The 5,753-nt window shown below is 36.9% G+C and overlaps 1 long non-coding RNA gene across 1 annotated transcript; it reads left to right on the top strand.

Annotated features, from left to right (window-relative positions):
* The first annotated feature begins 2,612 nt into the window (after positions 1–2,612).
* On the top strand, positions 2,613–5,421 carry LOC126964612 (uncharacterized). Its single transcript, XR_007729404.1, has 2 exons — positions 2,613–2,755; positions 4,936–5,421. It is a non-coding gene; the product is annotated as an uncharacterized LOC126964612 (long non-coding RNA).
* The last annotated feature ends 332 nt before the right edge of the window (positions 5,422–5,753 follow it).

Below are 5,753 nucleotides of genomic sequence, written 5' to 3'. Positions count from 1 at the left end.
TGCACGGGCGATTTGCCGCTTAGAAAATCTGGAGGCACGGTTGTATTTCCTCTTAAGAACTGTGCAGTTCGGATCCTTTGTGCCCAGCGCCGCAACCCAAGCTCGATACGCCTGTTTTTTGCAGTCAGATGCTGCTTTAACTGACGCATCGAACCAGGGCTGTGATCTGCCACCGATGGGTACTACAGAGTTTGGTATCAAAACATCCATACCCTGAAGTATCACATCGGCTACTGCAACGGTGCAGGTACTAGGATCATCCGAAGGGAAACAAACCCTGCCCCAAGGGTAGGATGCAAAAAAGGAACACATCCTATCCCAATCTGCTGACTTGTAGTGCCAAACAAAAGTTTTGTACCCGGGGTACGTTAAATATGACGTATCGCTAGGTCGAGATATCTGCGTCTCCGTAAGGAAACACAAGGCCGGCTGCGCCGTCGCAAGGTGGTGGTGGACGGCGTTTAAATTGGAGTGAATTCCCCTGATATTGTAAAAGTCCACGTTGAGTGTGGAGCGGGGTGCCGTGGTGTTACTGCCTCGTTTGTCCTTGGTCATGCGCGGTTCTGTGCCCTCCCCAGAATACGAAGGGCAGCCCGAGCTAGAGTGCTCGGGGAGGGATTCTCCGGCTCTGGTAGAGCCGGTACCCTCCTGGGGTAAAATCTTTTTAAGTTCCGCTGTCATATTTGGGGGGGGGGGGGGGAATGGCCACAGGTCCTCGACACTAACCTATGCGAAACATAGCGGCACTAGGCCGCTACTTCACGCCGGTATTCTGTGCGAGTGTGGTAATTAACCCGGACGAGTCTGGCCCGATTGTGCTGACGTCAAAAGACGGCAGCGTGACTCTCCCACTTCTAAAAAGCCCATAGTCGCCTCTTACGACACTCATGGGCCTGGGACTCTCCTATTCTTTTTACGCCCCGGGGAAAAGTATAGGGCAAAATCAGGCAAAATCGGCAGGGTAAATCTGAAGTACTTACTACTGTCGTTTGTTCTTAGACTCACAAGTTTTATTGAATATTTTCTTAGGATAGAAATTCAAATTTAAATAATACTTTGTTTTTCATAAAAAATATGGTTACAAAGTAATATCGTACAATTAAACTTATTATTATTACTATCACACAAACGCTTTTTAACAATACTTTTGAATATCATAATACTTTTGCTTTGAACATCTTCTAGGATCTTGTTGTAAACCTGTGGAAATAGGTGTTCCACAGGGTTCTATTCTCGGTCCTTTCTTGTTCCTTATATATATTAACGATCTACCATTTGTGGTAGATGATGGCCATGAGATTGTATTGTTTGCTGATGATACTTCACTTATTTTTAAAGTGAAGCGACGTGCGGATATTGATGACGAGGTAAGCAATGCACTCTCAAAGATAGTGCGTTGGTTTGAGACGAATAATCTGCACTTAAACAGTAAAAAAACAAAGTGTTTACGGTTCATTACACCAAACACAGCGGAGGTACAAACCAACGTACTTATAAATGACCAGAGATTGGAACTTGTGGACACTACGGTATTCTTGGGTATCACGTTAGATAAAAAGCTTCAGTGGAGTCCACATATTACCCATCTAGCAGATAGACTCAGCTCTGCGGCATATGCAGTTAGAAAGATTAGAGAGTACACGAATGTTGCGACCGCTAGATTAGTGTACTTTAGTTATTTTCACAGCATCATGACGTACGGTATATTACTATGGGGTCATGCTGCTGACATTGATATAGTGTTTGCACTGCAAAAGAGAGCTGTTCGTGCTATATATCAGCTTGGTTATAGACAGTCTCTCAAAGAAAAATTTAAAGAAATAAATATTATGACTGTTCATTGCCAGTACATTTATGAAAATTTAATATATGTTCACAAAAATCGCCACCTTTTTGCTCTTAATAGTGATTTTCATTACTATAACACTAGAAATAAGGGATTGCTTGTAACTAATTCTAGTAGGCTTCATAAGATACATAATTGCTTTAAGGGTAAATGTATACACTTCTACAATAAAGTCCCAGCCACTGTTCAGGCATTATCTATAAATAAATTTAAATGTTTCATAAAAAAATGGCTCTGTTGTAAATCTTATTACTCCACTGCTGAATATCTAAGTGATCGGACAGCCTGGGACTAGATTGTGATTATTTTATAGCGATAGAAATGACTGCACAATATTGTATATTTTTATTGAAAAGAGAGCAAAAAAAAGGAATGCTGGGAGAGTTTCTTGCGCCGCTTCTTCTCTCTCAGAGCGCCATTTGTTTCCGAAGCGGTAGTAGTATCTAGTAGTATGAGAAATGACATCAAAAAGAATTCTAAAGGAATAAATTTTGAGAAAATAAATGCCTTTAAAAGCATCGCGCCACAAAAGTCTTACTAACTCGACTTAGCCGAGTAGTATGCATTATGTTAATGTCTGTTTCTGGTGTTAACATTGTAGCTATGACAGTTTCTAGCAAATGCACCTATGTGCCTATGTACATACATTACATTATCAAGAATATATTGAGAAGCAACAGTCATGATGTTAATTTCTTTAATCGCCTGTTTATTCACAGTTCCAATTATAACAGATATTTCTTTTTCATTTCTTTAGCTTATTCAACATGTTTAAGGTAGTAAGAAGTCATTTCCTTATTCATACAATGAACTATCTAATAAAGATTATGGTTGTTTTTAATATAAATGATAATGTGTTTATTTGTGCCGTCAGATATCATCGCTTCGTCGAATAAGATAGATATCAAGGTAAGTATTTTTTTATATTTTCTGAGACTTGTAGTAATGTATTAAGATTATAAATAAAGTTCTGCCTACTTACAGACGGCTTTCTGCGGACTAACCGCGGAGTTTTTTTTATAATCTTAAATCGAATCGGTTTTTACTTGTAAATACTTACTTGTAATGACTTATTATTTTTCCAAATTGCAGTTAGAAAATATTCCTTGCAACATGCAGTCAAAGACTCGTCCCGTCAAAATCTATCCAGCTGTTTCTTTTAGAAAAATAGAAAAGTAAAAAAAAATAGTCTTTTATAGATAGGTACCGCGTGAACATTCTTTGTAAAGATGAAGGGTTTTAATGTTTGTTAGTTTAAACTAGCCTATATCTGGACCTATAAGTAGATTTTGGATAATTCTTTTTTTTTTAGATAGCCATATTCTATGAACTCTACCTCAGTCTTAAATCATAAGAAACTATAAAAAGAAGTCGTATTCGGGTATATGTCTGCACATAAAAATTTTAACACGGTTTTCACTACCGGTTAGATTATATTTCAAGGAAGGTGAGATATACATCGATTTGAAGGCGTTATTGAACACCTGAAATTAATGTTTAAAGTTCACGAAAATAAGCGTTAATGTACACCATAATCATATCTAATGGCCTAACCTTTAGATCTGATTATCAAAAAAGGTGATGATATGGAAGATGACGAAGCCAGCAATTCTGATGGCATTATTTTTAAAATCAAAATGGTACCAAGTACTTCATCATCAGAAGTGGGATTACCTGTCAGGAACATACAGTGGATTGAACACGACGAGAATCACGGAAACATCTGTGCAGCAAGAGCAGCCATAATTAACCCTGTTCAACATATCGATGAACACCATAAATAATATGATGTAGCGTATGGCGGAACACTAAACTACACCACCAGATACAAAAATACATATAAATGATGTTAAACTATTACTAATGTGGGACTTCGTGAATCGACAAAGCCATCGAGACAAATAAACTAAACCGTTTCACGCATGTAAGAAACGCTCGTTGTGGTTGATGGAGAGCAGCGTTCTCTGGTGTGATCATCAACCGAACTACTGGTGCTGGGTGCTGGCCGCATCAATAGATAAGGCATGTGATAATGGCAGCGTAGTTGTCAGTGTATAAATAGAGACAGTTGAAAGCGAGTGAGTGATGCAGTGCAAAGTGAAGTTCAGGGAAAGTATCACTTGTGCAATGCGGAAGGTTGACTGCGTGTAGAGACTATTGACTAGTGCCCCTGGGGTGGGAGTCTATACTGGTGATGTAGTTGGTGACATCTTCATATATTGTTATAACCATTTGCAAGTTTAATTCAGATTTTAAAGCTAGTAACAAATGGGGTATTGATATTAGTGATTGTTGACAATTTAAGCGGTTCTTTATTCTGGTCATGACCGAGTAAATTGATCTTTGCTTCTATGTGGTTCTCTCTTTTAATAAAATATAATGTACCTCAACTCCTATAATCTATACGCTTACGGCCGTTCCCAATATTCAGTCTATCTCCGGTTACGGTTGGCCTACTTGAGATAAAAGTAGTAACTATTGTTGACTTTTCTTTCCCAATAAACTTATTGACGGTAACTCACCTTATCCGTACACGCTGTCTGTTAATGGGAGGACGTATAGCTTACCAGCGATAGAAGTTTGTATGGAAATTGCAATTCAGGCGTCACAATATAAGGCGATAAGAATGACTTATCGGGCATATTGGGAAAGCTTCAGATTATTACCAGCTGATTACTGACAGTAGAAGATAGTAATTAATATCTATCTGTAGAATCTGTATTGGGAGCAGCCGTTACAAAGTAACGCAGGTTTTTTGGAGCTATATAAAATTCTAGAATTTCTATTAGCGAGTTTTCGAGTGTAAGAGATATTTTAAATTTACTGATAAAAGGAGTTTATTTTGCAGTGTTTAAATAGTTTTAATTAGTTATTATTATTTTCTAGTATTATTATTTTTTTTACAATATTTTCAATGACTCTAACTTGAAGTTTATTTATATTCTCAATGTAAGTTTTAAACGAACGACCATAACTCCCTAATCCGTAATTAATAAGAGAAAATGCTAATGAGAAATACAGCATTCTGAATATCACTCAGACACTAATCAAAATTCTTGTGAAACAAAAACAATTTTTTTTTGTTTCAGATGTACTTTCTTTACCTTACTACTATGGTCGGAGTTGTAGCTGCGATACCAGCTATTACAATGCCTGCTCAGGAAATTAGGTCTTCGACTGCAGGTCAAGACGCGCCTCAATCACCACCACTAGAAGTCGCATTACGAGTTGTCAATGAAGATATTGAAATAAAAAATGTTGCATTAAAAAAAGCCGAAGAATCATCAGGTGTACAGAAATCTGAACCAGACACTGGTTCAGTACTTCTTGAGAAAAAGAACGATACCAGTGTATTATTTGGAGAACCTCCACGGGAAAGTGATCTTCGTGGGTTGTCAGGATTTTGGTCAACTATAACATCTCTATTGCCTTCGATGCCTTTTAGTATCCCACTCACATCACTGCCAGCATTACCAATATCAGTACCTTTAACCAATATGAATGTTATATAGCCTGCAATAATTAGTCAACCATGAAAGTTATTTGAAATATAATAAAGTCTAAGTCGTATTGTATTTCATTTTATAGATTTTATTTGTCATATCTTTGTTTGCTTTATTATTTATTTATTATTTAAAAAAGGTTCGTCGGGCAGCAATGTCCATCGTAAATTTGCAGTATATTATGTATATTATATATACTTAACAAAATGTATTTTAATTTATATTATGACAACATGATTTAATTTTACTGTTTAGTGCTAATGACTGACTACGTTTGTACAAACATGATCGTAAAAAGTTGTTTATTGCGTTATAATTTGTTAGAAAAATTGACTACCGATTTCTTAAGAGTATATCCAATTAAACATTAAAAAAATAGGCTTTCAGGGGCTAACTTTAAAAAG

Source organism: Leptidea sinapis, chromosome 5 (assembly GCF_905404315.1).
Source record: "Leptidea sinapis chromosome 5, ilLepSina1.1, whole genome shotgun sequence".
Taxonomy (NCBI): domain Eukaryota; kingdom Metazoa; phylum Arthropoda; class Insecta; order Lepidoptera; family Pieridae; genus Leptidea; species Leptidea sinapis.
The sequence above is the reverse complement of the archived record's forward strand: the minus strand, read 5'-3'. Positions and strand labels throughout refer to the sequence as shown.